The 18,359-nt window shown below is 34.9% G+C and overlaps 1 protein-coding gene and 1 long non-coding RNA gene across 2 annotated transcripts in view; one reads left to right on the top strand and one right to left on the bottom strand.

The window, feature by feature from the left end:
* The window catches only part of LOC115030600 (uncharacterized), a 102,708-nt gene that overhangs the window by 46,159 nt on the left and 38,190 nt on the right, over positions 1-18,359 (top strand). The window contains exon 4 of the long non-coding RNA XR_003836185.2: positions 873-984. This is a non-coding gene — a long non-coding RNA (uncharacterized LOC115030600). The remainder of the gene's footprint in view (positions 1-872; positions 985-18,359) is intronic.
* Bche (butyrylcholinesterase) overlaps positions 1-18,359 on the bottom strand; it is an 84,070-nt gene that overhangs the window by 56,873 nt on the left and 8,838 nt on the right. The window lies entirely within an intron of this gene.

Raw genomic sequence — 18,359 nt, 5'->3', positions numbered from 1 at the left:
GTAAATCGCTGAGCTACCACCACTTTCTCTTCACATGCTTCTTGCAGACACGCCAGCTTTCTTCCCACAGCAGCGTTTTACACTTTACCAGTAGGACTGGTCCTTGCTTCTCTTTCTTCTGAGACATGCGTCTACCCATGCACACATGATTAATTTTGTCATTTGGATTATATGACTTCAACTATAGAGTGTCACATGAATCACATCCTTTTGCTGTTAACTAGGCTTAATATCTTTATCAGAGGTCTTACATTTGTAATATATGTAAGATAAGAAAAATTCTCATTATTTATGGGGGCAGTCTAAGAACATCAGCTAATGTTGGGAATCACAGATGGTAATGAATGGTATATGGATTTTCCTCTATACGTTCTATAATGGTGTTCTAATTATAATTAAGTAGAGAAGGACTGAAGAGCCAATTCAGTGATAGTGTGCTTACCTAGTAATTATAAGCCACTGAGTTTGATGTCTAACATCACAGTAAATGAGGGCATCGTAGTAAATTAGCAACAATAGTTAATGATAAAGCAAATTGTTTATAATAACAGACTGAAATTGAAAGTAAAATTGAGTGGTCTCTCTTGACAAAAAATCTCTTATCCATTTTTCTTGTCATTTCTTTAGCGAGAAAAAAATAATTATGTTACTGCCAACAGAACTTAGCAAGGCAAAGAGGCATCCTCAAACCCAGCATTGCTTACAAGTCTTGTGACAGTAAATCTGAAAACTGAGAAAGCTAATAAGTATATAACATTTAGTGGGAGAAATGCAAAGATGGGCACTTGGAAACAAGCAAGAATGCTATCTTCCGTTGGACAGAACAACATTTATATACTCAATTTTCAATGAATTAATTGTTTCTTTCTTAGGTTCAGTAAATTGTTGGTGAAACGGATTGCACAGAGTGAAATCGGAGATAAGAACTGCACATACGGTGTCCTGTCTTTATTTTCTTCCCTATGTTTAGATTGAAAGCTGAAGGTGAATAATTTTCTGTTTTCTTTCCTTATTGGGTTTTAGTTATCTGTTTATTTCTTCTTATTTTATAGTAAACATATTGTTTAATACTTAATAGACAAAAGATATCAAAAACCTTTTCAGGGAGTAAATGGGAGATTGAAAACACAGTTATACAAAACCTAACTTGTAATTAGTTACATCTTTATGAAAAGACAAACTAATTTAAAAATACTTTGAAAGATTGTGAAATTTTCATGCTTTCAGAAACCTTATTTTACTAGCAAACATGACTAATTTTATAAACAAAATGTGAATTTGTATAATAAAGAAAGCTTACAGCAGCTTATAGCCAACATCTACTTAAATAAAGAGAAACTTAAAGCAATTCCATTAATATCATGGATAAAACAAGGCTGTCCACTCACTCTGTACCTATAATATAGTACTTAAAGTTTTAGCTAGAACAATAAGAAAACTGAAGGAGATCAAGTTGTAGAAATTGGATAGAAAAATGCTAAAATATCTTTATTTGCAGATGATATGAGAGTATATAAGTTATCTAAAAAATTCCATTAGGAAAATTGTTCACCTGATAAATAAATTCAGTAAAGTATATGGATACAAAATTAACTCATGAAAGTCAGTAGTCCTCCCACATATAACTAAGAAAAATCTGAGAGAGAAATCAAAGAATTTTGATTTTGAGAATCAAAGAATACACAAAGATATTTTTGTGTAAAATATCTTGGGGTATCTCATACCAAGCAAGTGACACACTTGCACGATAAAAAAACTTAAGTCTTGAAGAAATACATTTAAGAAAATATCAACATATAGCAAGGTTTTCCATGCTCATGGTTTGGTAAGAGTAACATAATAACATTGTTCATCCTACAAAAGCTATCCGCATATTCAAAGAAATCTTTAGCAAAATTCCATCAGAATTCTTCAGGTCTTGAAAAGACAATATTTTGCTTCATATAGAAGCACACACACAAACAACTAAATCAACTTTAAATAATAAAAAAAACTGCTTTAATTATTAGCATCCTTGATTATAAATTGTACCATAAATGAAATATAACATAAATAATAATATAGACATCATGATATTGATAGAATATATTATATATTCATGATATATATATATTGAGGTAGATTGATTCACATTTCACAAAATGTGAATTTGTATAATAAAGAAAGCTTACAGCAGCTTATAGCCAACATCTACTTAAATATATATATATTATATATTCTATAATATATCATGATATATTATAGAATAATATAATAATAAAGACATCATGATATTGGCATCAAAATAGACACATTGATCAAAAAAGTCGAATTGAAGATCCATAAATAGATTTGCAGACCTATATATACACTGTGATTTTTAATAAATAAGACAGAAATACACATGGGAAAAATTATATCTCCAAAACCTGGTGCTTGTCAAACTGTATGACTTTATGTAGAAGAATCCAAATAAATCTATATTTACCCTCCTGCATACCATACAACTCAACACCAAAAAGAATCAAAGACCTCAACATAAAACCAGAAACACTGAACCTCACAAAAGAGAATACAGGAACTAGGCTAATTGGCACTGGAATAAGCTTTCTGAGCAGAACACCATTAGCACAGGCACTAAGATCAACAATAATTGGAACCTCATGAACCTGAGGAGTTTCTGTATACTGAAGAACACCATCGTTTGAAAAAATTGGAAGCTCAGAGCATTGGATTTTTTTTTTTTTTTACCAACTATACATCTGAAGAAGGCTTAATTTCTAAAATATATAATGAACTCAAAAAACTAGAGATTTAGAAAACAAATGACTAAATTAAAATATAATGTACAGGTCTAGACAGAAAATTCTCAATAGAGTAAACTCAAATCACTGAGACATATTTAAATAAATGGTCAACATCCCTACCCATCAGAAAAATGCAAGTCAAAATTACTTTGAGGTTTTGTTTTATATCTTTCAGAGTGGCTAAGATCAACTAAACAAGTGACATCTCATGCTGTCAAGGATGATGTAATGGAACACTTAATGTATTTCTTGTAGGAATGCAAACTCATACAGATATTACAGAAACCGCAATGGTGATTCCTCACGAAGATTGCAATCAATCTACCTCAAAAGCCCTTGAATAAGGATATTTCATACTATCAGAGAAACCCTTACCCAACCATGTACAATGCTGATCTTGTAATAGCAAGAATTGGAAACAACCTAAAAGTCCCTCAACAAGACAATGGATAAATAAATGTACATTTACACACTGGAGTATTACTCAGCTGATAAAATAAGTGACAAGAAATTTGCATTCAAGTGATAGAAATAGAAAAAAAATACTGAGTGAGGTATCATAGACCCAGAAAGACAAATAGAGTATGCACCTATTTATATTTGGATATTAGCTTTTAAGTTAATTATAACCAATTTTCAATATATAGAACCAAGGAAACTAGGTATAAAACAAATGGCTAGAAGGAACAAACAGATCTCATTAGAAAATAAAAACAGAATAGATATTTATGCATGAATGGAAAAGTATGAATTTGGTGGATTAAGTGGGGAAGGAGGGTGAAAGAGGCTAGTGGTAGGGAATATGGGATATTGAGGGGTATTATAGAACCTAATACAGCAGAATCTTCCAAAGATATATACAAATATGAAGGTGATCTAAGTCAAATCACCAAACAATGGAGAAAACAGATTCGCAAGGAACCATCAAGTTGTGGGATCGCGTTACTGGATACATAACTGGATTATTGGCCAAGTGGACTCCACAGGAATCTCCAAATAATCCAGACCATTCCCATGACCAGAGGTTGGTCTCCACAAGCTGAAAGGATGGTGCCACTGTAGAAGTGACCTTCAGATTAGGTATCCTTCAGGACCAAGGTATAACCAAATAATAGTGACATAAATAATGTACTAGTAAAATGACTACTAATAATATTCTGCTCTATTCAGTATATAAGGGCCTTATTCAACCATGCCTGAGAAGCCTTGCTTTCTCTTCTATCAGATGGAAACACAGCCAGACACTAGGCAGAGAGTGAAAGACCTTGAAACATTCAGCTCTAAACGGGATGTTTCAGTAATCTTTCCCCTCAGAGTTCAGGGAAGCCTTCGGAAGAAAAAAGCATAAATTGGATATTAGTCCCCTATCAGATTTAGGATTGGTAAAGATCCTTTCCCAATCTATTGGTGGCCTTTTTGTCTTATTGACAGTATCTTTTGCCTTAGGGAAGCTTTGCAATTTTATGAGGTCCCATTTGTCAATTCTTGATCTTACAGCACAAGCCATTGCTGTCTCCTGTGAGGCTATGCCAGTGTCTGGCAAATACAGAAATGGATGCTCACAGTCATCTATTAGATGGAACACAGGGCCCCCAATGGAGGAGCTAGAGAAAGCACCCAAGGAGCTGAATGGGTCTGTAACTCTATAGGTAGAACAACAAAATGAACTAACCTTACCCTCAGAGCACATGTCTCTAGCTGCATGTATAACAGAAGATGACCTAGTCGGCCATCAGTGGGAAGAGAGGCCCTCTTGGTCTTGCAAACTTTACATGCCCCAGTACAGGGGAACGCCAGGGCCACGAAGTGGGAGTGGGTAGGTAGGAGAGCAGGGCGGGGGGGGAGGGTATAGGGGACTTTCGCGATAGCATTTGAAATGTAAATGAAGAAAATATCTAGTAAAAATTGAAAAAAAAAAAAAACATAAAGAATGTAAAAGCTAAAGGGAATGGAGGATACCAAGGCAATAAGGATCCATGAATCAACCTAGCAAAGCTCATTTGAACTACAGAGTCTGAGGCAGCATGTGTGGGGCCTTCAGCATCTGCAACAGATCTTCTATATACATATACATTATATGCATATACATATACACATATATATGGGTTCTAGTCTAGTGTTTATTATGGGATTCCTCACCCTGCAAACAAACAAATGAGTCTCTAATTCTTGTGCCCTTGTTTTTTTTGTTTGTTTGTTTTGTTTTTGTTTTTTTTGTTTTTTGTTTTTTCTTTCTGTTGGTCTGTCTTGTGTAGAGAGAATCTCTTGTGTACTGGGTGGAATCATCACTTGTCAATCAAAGTCTGATGGCCAATGATTTGAGGATTAAAAGGTGGGACATCTGGAGAGACATAGGAACTCTGGGAGTTAGTCCGTCACGGAAGATTTGCCACCCAAACTCTCAGTAGACAGACATATGGAACTGAGGAAAAGTAATAAGTCATGTGGCATACATAGAATGGGATAATCAGATTATGTAAATTACAAACTAGTTAGGGAATAATCCCAAGCTTATGGGCTAGGCATATATTCATAAATAATTCTCAGAGTTGCTACTTAAGAACTGGGCCACAAGTAGGACTGGGGTCTTGTGTAAATTTGATGTGATAGTTTTTTTTACCTTATTTTATATATGTTTAAAAATGAACTAGTGGATGTAAACTCAGACACTGTGGTAAAAGTTGACAACAGAACTGGCATTTATATCTATTGGGAGAGCGAAAATCAGTTTTCTCTTATGGAATGACATTGGGTACACCAACCAGTCCTGTGAAAACATAATGTATATGAGTAGTTAACCAGGAAAAAAATGAACTCCATAGTGTTTTATTTGGTTTTGGTTTAGTTTGATTTGTTAGTATTTAATTGTATGGTTGTGTATGTGTGTGTGTGTGTGTGTGTGTGTGTATGGTGTGTTCTTTTATTTGTTTACAGTTGGTGTGTTTTTTGTGTGTTTACTTTTTGTTTCTTATCTTTTACTGGATGATCTTGTATTTTGTTTTCTAGATTTGGGTAATTTTTATTGTACTATTTTATTTTTGCTTTGTTTTTGAGGTTTTTTTATTGTTGCTTTTGAGAAAGAAATTTAAGTAGATGGGTAGGGTGGAAGAAAGGAATTAGAAGAATGCAGAGAAGGGAAGAATATGATTAAAATATATTTAAATTTTAGAATGTATTAAATAGCAAAAACTTTGCAGTAATAACTCCCATTAATATTAACACTTAATTTATATAAAAAGTCAATATATAATGCCTTCGTGTTAATATGATAGCACCTATCCTGATGGCATAAAATAGGAAAGAGCTTGACGCTCTCTAGCATGCTGATTTCAGGTTTTACATATAGGAATAGGACATAGGGAGAGGAAGAATTTCTTGAAAATCATCAGTCTAACTAAAGACAGTTTAGATCGACTTGAATGTTAGAAATGTGTCCTATTTTATAGAGTAATACAGTCACAGTAACATTCTGTTACTGTTATATTCATATCATATTCATAGTCATAGCTATATCATATTCAAAGCTATCTCTTTGTACTTGCCTGATCTTCTAGAATACAATGAAATGTGCATTCCTCAAATAATTATTTCTAAAATATGACATTAATTATGACAGTAGGATGGATGGATGTACAAATGATTTAATGTTATATGCTTTCAAAATATAAGCAATGTTTGGAGAAGTTTATGAAATAAGTTGTTATATTACCAAGTAAATTGATGCAATAAATGCTCTTTTCTGCTTTAAGTTGTTTTCTTATACTAATGTAGCACTTTTCCCAAGAGCACAATAGTGTACTCCAAATATTAGTGGGAGAATGTTTTATTTTTATACCCTTCTTTGTAGATTCAGACTTAGGTGGAAGGGAACATCTGATTCTATCTCATTCTACTATTATTGATGGTAAAAAAAGCGATGTTGTATGAAAAAGCTTTCCAAGCAATATGATCTTGAATTTAAATTGTTCCATAATACAATTTGTCCTTTTCAAATAAGTTCTATTAATGCATCAGATTTTTTAAAAACCTACATTTATATTCTATCTGTTATAGGAACTTCCAGGAATGCTGCAGTTAGCATTTATTGTTCCATCCATTTCTAAGTAATTCCTCACCTAATTCCTAGGGGGAGAGAGACCTGAAATAGTCAAACACTGAAACTGTCAAGATAGCAGCAGAGCACATCCAGAGGGATTTCAGTCCTGTTCTTTCTGCAAAGTCATCAAAATGTTCCATTAGGGTTAATTATGATAATGTACCCAAAATAATTATAGAATCAGAGTGTAAAGATATTTTTCTTCAGTCTGGAAACTACATGAACTATTATCTATGAAAAAAGCTTAATTATAAATCTGATAAAAAATGGAATAGAAAGCCAGATGACAGTCCTTCACAAACTTAAGCTTATTTCCACATTTCCTGATGTCTAATTTTAGTCTCTACTCTGTCTTTATCTCTGAAACACTAACTGGGACGACAGTAGCATGCTAACATGTTGAAATTACAAGTCTGCAGTCAAATGCATTTTCTAAGCATGCTTAATGACTGCTTTTAATAATTCATGGTGAAGGTATAATATAAGAAGCTGAAAGCACTGCTTCATCTCTGCTCAGCAGCCAACTAGTGCCAATTCACTGTTCTGCCATGGACTACCAGGTTTTAACCTAAAGATTAGAAAATTTCACTGTTTCATCATTTCTTCTATCTAATGACAGAGCACATTCCATACCCTGCCAGACTGATGCCCCTACTAAATGTATCTTGAACTGATTAGTGTCTTCTATATTAAAGATGCCTCCTGTTAGCGTTTATATTTGGTGTTTGGAATAGAGTTCTAGGATCTAAATTGTTTAAGCAAAAACCACAATGAAAATCAAGTTAAAATTAAGTTGATAGCTCACTTAAGTCTGCTGCAGTGCATGTGACAACAGGACACTCAGTGAAGAAGTAAACTAATCCAGTCTAGGGTAGCTGACTTTGGAGAATCCTTCCAAGTTCCTCACGGCTTCCCCATTTTTAGCAAAGCATGAGGAAAGTAAAACAGAATACAAAAATGTGCATCTATTTACAAATAAAGTAGAGAGACCACCATACTTATTTTGATTTATTTCTCTTATATAAAGTGATATATTAAAAGACAAAAATAAAAAGCAGTTTCATGTAATATAATTTTAAAAGTGCATTATTATTGGTATAGTCCTGGTTGTATAATAAAGTCAAGCTCATGTATATGAAACTTCTGCATGTGGCTGAGGTGTGTGTGTGTGTGTGTGTGTGTGTGTGTGTGTGTGTGTGTGTATAGACATGTATATACATGTACAAAATCTTGGAATCATAAAAGCATTTTTATCACTTTAGAATCTGTAAAACATAATAGTTTCTGATACTATTTTAGTATGTAGTATGGTTTAAATGAGATTAGTCACCACAGGCTTATGTTTTTGAATACTATGTCTCCACAGCTAGTGAAACAGTTTGGAAAAGATGAGGTGTTGTGGCCTTTTGGAGAAGGTGGGCCACTGGATGTGATGGTGAGCTTTGAGGTTTCAAAAGAACAGACTAGTTAGTTATCTCTGCCTCATGCTTATATATCAGATGTATTAAGTTTTTAGCTACTACACTAGCACCATGCTTACCTTACTGTAGCATATCTTCTGACCAAAGCCATGGACTCTAACCCTCTGAAAACATAAGTCCAAAATAAACTCATTCTTTTATAAGTTGCCTTCATCATGGTGTTTTAACACAGCAATTGAATATAGACTGGAATAGTGAGAATTTACCTGATAGAACAATTCAAATTGTTCCTGTTCTCAGAGGATCCCATCCATGGTTGCCATGCTCCACACAGGTGAGCATAGACCATGGCAGTGACACTGTGCCTGAAAGGACCAGGACTCAGAGGCACAAGGCATGTTGGCACTCTACTCATTCTTGGACTGTTTTAAACTGTTCTTATCCAGAGCCAATACTTACTCTAGACTTTCCACTTCAGTTAACCCTATCTGGAAACAATCTCAAGAACACACCCAGATGTGTGCCTCTGTGATTCTAATTTCAATTAAGTTAAAAATGAACACCAGCTGTCAAATTTTAAATTGTCCCAACGCCTTTTTCTCCTCTCATTTTGTTTCTCTAATAAGAGAAAACTCATTGATTTACAACATGTTCCTCACCATGGTACAATGCCTTGATATAGTCTTGAAAAAAGCAAAGCCAACCCAGATTACATAGTCTGAAACTTCTAAGATGATTTATTTAGGCAAGGCTTTCCCTGTAAGTTGATGTTTGGCATTGTGTCACAAGGCTGGAAACCTGACTAAGACACCACTGAACACATATTTGAGAAGAAAATGAGTTTAAATATTACTTGAACTACACGCTAAGTAAAGATGAACATTCTGGTGGACACATATTCTTTAAATCTGGATAAAGTAAAAGAGCGCACCTGCATATGTTAAAACTCTATTTTAAATTTGAAAAATATTGTGGATAAGCTAAGCAGATTGGCAGGTGCAAGGAAGAGATAAAGACAGAGATGGCAAGACAGAGAGAGAACATGAACATGGGAGGAAAATTACACTCTGAAAAGACATCAGAAGAGTTAGGAAGGAGGAAATGAGGCATAGGTTTGATAGAAATGATTTATACACTGTCAAATAATAATACTAATCTTCAAAAGAACACAATTACTCAGGGCTAATTATATGTATATTTATGAATATGTAACAACAAGTAAAGATAACGCGTCCATGAATTTAAGAGAAATTAGGGAAGAGCACATTAGGGGTTAGACAAAAAACTAGAAGAATGGATATGATGTAATTATATTACAATTTTAAATTAAAAATATAAATAAAAAAGACAATTACTATCAAATTAAAATATAAGAAACTAACCTATGATGACAAAGATATTGTAAAAGTGACAAAAATGTTAGAGCATTTATTTACGTTTTTTTTTAAAGGCTGAAGAAAATTTTTTAAATAGCAAGCACAGCAGTCCTAAACCAATACAGAGTATGAAATTTAGAATCAGAAACTAAAGTCAGTGAAATAGGGAAATAACTAGATAAGCTAAGGCACAGAAGGGATAAAACATTAAATAAGGTGGGCTTCAACAGAAATTAATAAGAGTTGCTCAAGTTCAAATTGAAGTAAAATTAACAGGACTATGATGTACTTTAAAACAATACCCAGCATCCTATTATATATACAGGATATGAGCACGAAAGGAGCTCAAGGAATAGCTGACAAATTCCCATCACCAACATCCCTCAAATAGGACTTAAAGTGCCAACTTGGGAATAGTCTCAATGAACCTCAGCCTTTATAATTATGACATTATATTTTATATATTTGTAAGCACATTATATAGTATATGTTAATTATACAATTAGTATATATTGTTATGCCATATAATATAATATATTAGCCATGTAATATATATTACTATACATTATGTTATATAATAATATAATAATATATAATAATAAAGTTAATTTCATTGATGTTTGACAGTTTATAAATCATTTCAATAAAAAACATCCTGCATTCCTCCCTTCCAAACCCTTCCACTATCTCTCCACCATGGATGTTTATTTCCCTTCCAAGTTCATGTTCTCTCTCTGTACAAATTCATACCCCGACAATATAGATATCTACAGAAAGAAAGATAAACATAAGCTACTAATGTCAAACAAAAGAATTTCTGGACTGAAGGACCAGGAGGGTTTTGCAAATTATAGGAAGAAACAATATCAAGAGACCAGACCCCCAGAGCTTTACCAAGGAGTAAAATTGGAGGGACCCATGGCTGCAGCCACATGTGTAGCAGAGGGTGGTCTTGTTGGGCATCAATGGGAATAGAGGCCCTTGGTCCTGGGAAGGCTTGATGCCCCAGTGTAGGGGAATGCCAGGGCTGGGAGGCAGGAGTAGGTGGGTGGGCAGGGGAGCATTTTCATGGAAGCAGGGAGAAGGAGGATGAAATAGGGGATTTCTGGAGGGGGGGTGAAATAGGAAAGGGAATAACATTTGAAATGTAAACAAATAAAATATCAAATAAAAAGATGACAATATGAACACAAGCTTATTTCATATCTAAATATAAACCAAAGCTTAGGGACTAGATTGAAATGAAAAAAATAACAAAAATTATTATACCCTTAAAAATATTCTTCCATTGGATAAAATCTTGGGTAAATAAAAAAGAGCTAGACACATTTATATTAAACAAATCAGTAAATGTGATAGACTACACAGCAGTTTTGATATCCAGATGATGGTATACTGGAACCCTTTAATATATAAATATATTAAACACAAATGACTATTTAAAACACACAGCATGTAAGGACAATGGCATTGTTGTAAATATAAAGGACGAATAAAGAAAGCAAAGAAGTGAATACATGATTATTTTGTATGTTTCTTGCATTTGTGAATTTATGAAAATGAATGGAAAACATTAAGATGAGGTAACTGATAAAAGCAAGAATTCATTTGAAAGAATGACATGCTATGAATTTGGAATGGAGCCAAACTTTAAGGTAACCAAGCAGTCATCAAATTATTTTTTGCCCAAAATCAATTACAGAAAAAAATAAAGGCCAATTAAAAAACAATATAAAATGAATTCAACACTAAAAATATAAAAATATTTGTTAAATGCAAATAAGCAACAAAGAAATAATGTAAATGGATAATTTATAAAAACCCATAGATGAAGATAAAATTATATTAATGATTAAATTAACTGAGAATTATATTAGCCACAACTACATAAAAGTGTAATTTTAAGGACTATTTCTGCCCTGTGTTTTAAATATTTTTTTATTTTTTTAATATGTACATGTGTGTGTGCAAGCATGTATTTGTGGCATGTGTATGATAGTTCCCATGGAGAACAGAAGGAGGTGTCAGAGGCTCTGTGAATGTATGGAACTGAACTCGGATCCTACGAATGAGTCCTGAGAGCTCTCAGCCACAGAGCTATCGCACCAACACTCAAGGAAATGCTCTGAAAATAGAAGATAGATGAAAATTAAAATGAAGCAACAAGTGCTATTGAGGATACAAAGTTCTAGGGACAAAGCCACAAACCAGTCTTCCCTGCCCTCCTTCATTTCTCAGAGGAAAAAAACATACAAGAAAATATTATATAAGACATCCATATAAACAGTTCTTAATATGCCAGAGTAGGAAACCCCTTATAGAGATGAACATCAAAAGTGAAGGATCTGTGAGAAACAGAACTCAGTTTTGTCTGATGAAGAAAGGGACTCTGGAATCCACTCTGTGAGGAAAAACATTTCTTATTCTTCCAAAGGACCTGCGTTCAGTTCCCAGTGTTCACATGGTAGCTGACAACTGGCTATAACTACAGACCCAGGTGTCTGAAGCACTCTTTTGTCTCCCAAAATCACGAGGCACATGTGAGGCAAAACACTCCATATAAAATAAATGTAAATGGAAATTCCTTTCAAAAGAAATTGCTAATAAATACAACAGAAAAGGAAGCTCCAAAAAGAGAGAAGGGACATAAATTCAGATGCAGAAAGAAAGGTATGATCATCTCATTAGATGCTGAAAAAGTCTTTCACAAAATGTAACACCCCTTCACATTAAAAGTCTTGGAGAGATCAGGAATCCAAGGCACATACATAAACATAATAAAATCAATATACAACAAACCAATAACCAAAAACATTAAATGGCAAGAAACAAGAAGCAATCCTACTAAAATCAGGGAAAACACAAGGCTGCCCACTTTCTCTCTCTATTTTGTTAATTTATTACTTGAAGTTCTAGCTAGAGCAATTAGATAATAAAAGGAGGTCAAAAGAATACAGATTGGAAAGGAAGAGTTCAAGGTATCACTATTTGCGAATGATATGATACTATATAGAAGCGATCCCAAAAAATTCTACCACAGAACTCTTTCAGCTGATAAACAACCTCAGCAAAGTGTCTGGATATAAAATTTGTTCAAACAGATCAGCAGCCTTACTCTGTACAAAAAATAAATGGGCTGAGAAAAAAATTAGAAAATAACATACTTCACAATAGTCACATAATATAAAATATCTTGGTTTAACTCTAACCAAGCAAGTAAAAAAATCTGTATGAATGGATTTCAAGCACCCAAAGAAAGAAATCAAAAAAGACCTCAGAAGATGGAAAGATCTTCCATACTCATGGATCGGTAAGATTAGCATAGCTGAAAATGACCATCATACCCAAAGCAATCTACAAATTCTATCCAATCCCAGTCAAAATTCCAACTCAATTCTTCATAGAGATAGAAAGAACAAGTCTCAAATTCATATGGAATAACAAAATGCCCAGGATAGCGAAAACAATTCTCAACAATAAAATAACTTCTGGGAACTCACCATCCCTGAACTCATGCTTTACTACAGAGCAATAGTAATAAAAACCACATGGTACTGGTACAGATACAGACAAGTCAATGAATGGAGTAGAAATGAATACAGAGAAATAAACCCACACACCCATGGTCACTTGAACTTTGACAAAGACGCTAAAACCATAGATAAAAGAGTGCATCTTCAACACATGGTGCTGTTCAAACTGGCCGTCTGCATGTAAAATATTTCAAGTTGATCTTTTATATCTTGTTTTTACAACACTCAAGTCCAAGTAGATGATCGACCTCCACATGAATCTAATAGAAGAGAAAGTGGGAAATAGCCCCAAAGGCATCTGCACAGGAGAAATTTTCCTGAGCAGAGCACCAATATCTCAGGCTCTAATATCAGTAAATGACCAAAGTGACCTCATGAAATTGAAAAACTTCTCTAAGGCAAGGGTTACTATCAATAGGACAAAAATGCAATTTACCTATTGGAAAAAGATCTTTACTAACCCTTCATCCCATAGAAGGCTAATATCCAAAATATATAAAGAATTCAAGAAGTGAGATGCCAGAAAACCAAATGACCCAATTAAAAATGGGATACAGAGTCTGCCCCACCTGGGGATCCATCCCATATACAATCACCAAACCCAGACACTATTGTGGATGCCAACAAGTGCTTACTGACAGGAGCCTGATATAGCTGTCACCAGAGAGGCTCCACCAGTGCCTGACATACAGAGGTGGATCCTTGCAGCCTACCATTGGACTGAGCACAGAGTACTCAATGAAGGAGCTAGAGAAAGTACCCAAGAATTTGAAGGGGTTATCAACCCAATAGGAGGAATAACAGTATGAACTAACCAGCTCCCAGGGACTAAATCATCAACCAAAGAATATACAAGGTGGAACTCATGACTCCAGATGCATATTTTGCAGAGGATGTCCTAGTCGGACATCAATGGGAGGAGAATGCCATGGCCAGGGGGCAGGTATGGATGGATTGGTGAGCAGGGGGAGGGGGAGGGAATAGGGGGCTTTTGGAGGGAAACCAGGAAAGGGAACAACATTTGAAATATAAATAACATAATATATCTAATTTAAAAAATGGAATACAGAGCTAAATAGATAATTCTCAAGTGAGAAGTCTCAGATGTCCAAGAAACTCCTAAAGAGATATTCAGCATCGTTAATCATCAAGGACATGCAAACCAAAGGGAACCTGAGATTCCATCTTACACCAATCAAAATGGCTAAGCACAAAAACTCAGGTGACAGCAGATCCTGGTGAGGAGGGAGAAAGAGGAACACCCCTCCATTACTGGTGGGATTGCAAACTGGTACAACCACTTTGGCAATCAATCTGACTGTCTCTCAGAAATTTGGGAACAGTTCTACATGAAGATCCAGCTATACCTCTCCTGGGCATATATCCAGAAATGTTCCAACATGTAATAAGGACACATTCTCCACTATGTTCATAGCAGCCTTATTTATAATAGCCAGAATCTGGAAACAACCCTGATGTCCTTCAAACAAAAAATGGCTAAAGAAAATGTGGTGCATTTACACAATGGAGTACTTACTCAGCTATTAAAAATGAGGACATTATGAATTTTTCAGGCAAATGGATAGTACTAGAAAATGTCATAATGAGTGAGGTAACCCAGACCCCAAAGACATACATGTTATCTACTCACTGATAAGTGGATATTATGGAAAATTTTATAATACCCATGATAAAGCTCACAGAACATATGAAGCTTAACAAGAAAGAAGGCTCAAGAGTGACTTCAGAACTACTTAGAATGAAGAACAGAATAATCATGTGAAGCAGAGGGAGGGAGGGACCTTTTTGGGAGTTAGGAGATAGAGGGGAAATTGGCAGCAGGATTAGGGATGGGAGAGACAGGAGAGAAGTCCAGAGGGTGAGAAGAATGAACAGAAACAAGAAATCAGTGTGGAGTGGGTGATGGGGTGGTTCCCTAGAATTTCCCAGACACCAGAGATGTGAGAGACTCGCAGGATTGAATGGGGATGACATTACCAGAAATGCTCAACAGTGGGGAGATGGAATCTCAAGAGACCACCTGCAGTAGATAAACATGGCCCCCAGTTCAGGGATGTGGCCACAAATCCATCTCAAAATGTTTGACCCAGAATTGTTACTGTCTAAAGGAAATGTAGAGACAAAAAATTGAGCAAGGACTTAAGGTAACACCAACCAGAGACTGCCCCAACTTGGGATCCACACAGGCACCAAACCCTGACATTATTGCTGATGCCAAGATATGCTTGCAAGAACGAACTTGGCATTGTTCTTTCAGAGGCTTTGCCAGCACCTGAATGAGACAGATGTAGCCAACCATTAGACTACCAGGGTACCACTATGGAAGAGTTAGGGGAAGGACTGAAGGAGCTGAAAGGAATTGTAATCCCATATGCAGAACAACAGTATCAACTAACCAGACCCCAGAGACTAAACCACCAACAAAAGAGCATACATGGGCTGGTTGGTGGTCCCCACTACACATGTAGCAGAGGACTGTCTGGCCTGGCCTCAGTGGGAGGGGATGAGATTGGTCCTTTGGAGGCTTGATGCCCAGAGAAGGGGCAATGCTAATGGGTAAGATGGGAGTGGGTGGCTGGGCAAGCACCGTCCTAGAGATGAAGGGGAGGAGGTGGGGAGGGCTTGTGGAGGAGAGACCAGGAAGGAGAACAACATTTGAAATGTAAATAAATAAAATAATCAATAAAAAAGAAAGGAAGGTAAAATAACAGTAAGAATGTCTAAAAGTCATTAAAAAGTCTAAAAACGTCTAAAATGTTATATCTACCTTTAAAAAAACTCTAAAATACACATACACACACATACACACAAATGCACACATACATGTATTTGTTAAATGAAATGTCTTAATCTCTGTTGGCAATACTCGTTCTATGAGTTAAAGCCCATCTAATATAAACAGCAATACCAAACAAGAGAATCTCCATTTTGAGTTGTTCATATTATAAGCTTATTGGGCAGAGAAAAATGTGTCAGAATGAAGTTTATACACTGTGCTGAAGAGGCATAAGAAATAAATAAAAAAAAATCCATGCAAACTGAACAGGATATAAGTCTCTGAGGTTGCAAGATGATGAATTATAGACATTAGTCAGAGTTTATTGAACTATGTATGAAAACTCTATAGCTCCTAATACGAAAGGAAGCTCATAAGCACCATACCCATATTTAACTAACATGTAAGAGTAATTTATTAGACCAGTGGTGGGAACATGAAATTCTACTTCCTATATAATTACAGTTTCAAGCTGGACTCCCCCTCTCTTTAATTTACCCTGAAGCCTGAAGTTTAATAGAAAGAAAAGAGTTACAGCCTACTTTCCTTCTTTGTCACATATGTTTGGATTGTGGGGAAGTAGAGTATCACATGTTTTAACCTGGTGTTTCTAACATTTTGGAATGAATAAACATTGGTTTGGGGAAATGTCCTGAACATTATATTATCTTCCTCCCTCTGCAGCTCCCACCCTAAAGTGGACTCCAGTGTCCTCTAAGTCCAATGTGGTGGCATACTAAGCAATAGTTCATCCTTGAGAAATTTTGAATTAAAGCTTATCTAACTTAACATGTGGCCAGTTCACCTCTACTGGAGTTCCCTTCAGATTATCATTTGTTTTCAGCTCAACTGGAATCATGTATGATATATGTTTCTTTTACTAATGTAAATATGGCCTCTGAGGGAAAAAAAAAAACATCTCACCAATGAAATGTACTGTAGTTATGCTATTTTGCAGGGTATTTTATTTTCCTATGATTGCTTTTATGAATCTCATTTTATAAGTTTCACACTATAATTAATAACTCAGCCTTCATATATCCCAGGAAATCACACTTACCACAGATGTGCTTAATTAAGGTCAAACTATTCCATTAAATTCCAAAGACTTGTCTTTGATCTGATACTGTCTATGTGATAAATAAGACATTAAGCATGTTCTATTAACACTGTTCAATGTGGGTAGGTTAAATATAAAATTTCAGATGATTTCAACATGAAAATATGAACTGATTGAAAAATTAGAGAAGCAGATGGAATGAAGGACTATTTCTCTTTAATTACTTAGTTTTTTAGAATTGTAATAAAAATTAAAAACATATGCAAATGACTAATTACATACATCGCCTTTGGGAGTGAGAACAGAACGGGGCTAAAGAAGTCTAACACGGCTATTAAACATGTGCTCCTTCCCTGGAGCAAAAACTTAGGCTCATATTGAAAAGCCAGAAAATACAGTACAACTGACATATCTGCAACAGTAAAATTATATTGCTCTATCTCATCTAGCTGCTCAGCAAACATTTATTGTGGCATAACCATTCAAGTATTTTAATGAGTATTCATAGACATTGACATTTGTGTTTCAAGAAGCTAATTTAATATAACTTAGAGAGATTGTAATAAATGGCTGAACATACACAAGTCAGTGACTTCTTTGTCTGACAGATCACAGTCATATAGTACAGTGCACTTCTTCAGCTTCGGCGTTTCTAAACACATGTCCTACTTATAGCTGAATCCTGTTGGCTAATATACATGATAACCAGATAAAGAATAAGAAGTCCCTTAAAGTTTAACAAGAGAATTCTAATTTAAAGAGAGTATCTAAACAGATGAAATGCTACGAGGAATGATTACTGATATTGTAGAATGACAGAGTGCCATTGAATTTGAGGAAGTCTAATTTGGGAATCAAAATGAAAATTAGAAGTGGGTAAAACATCCCAGGAGGTAAGTACTTTGTAGCCAAGCTTGGCTACTTCAATTCCATCCCCATGACTCACACAGTGGAAGAAGAGAACTGACTCCTGTAAATTGTTCTGAGACCTCCATAAAAGCACACATACATATACACATACACATATACAAACAAACACATACACATAAATACACACTCACAGTCCAAATAGGCAATAAAGAAGAAAAACAGATATTAATGCTATATTGATATTCTCTTAGACTATTGAAGTATCATTAACTGGACGAACAAATCCATTTCTTTACAATAGATACAGGAATTCATTTTAAGACTATTGTATGCTATTTCTAATATTTATTATTCACAATAGAATGCAGTTAGTTAGTTTGGATCTATATACGTAGTAGCTAGGGTTTTATTTGTATACAT

This window comes from Mus caroli, unplaced genomic scaffold, assembly GCF_978045245.1.
Source record: "Mus caroli unplaced genomic scaffold, Mus_caroli_1 scaffold_3, whole genome shotgun sequence".
NCBI lineage: Eukaryota > Metazoa > Chordata > Mammalia > Rodentia > Muridae > Mus > Mus caroli.
This window is presented reverse-complemented; position numbering and strand designations above follow the sequence as displayed.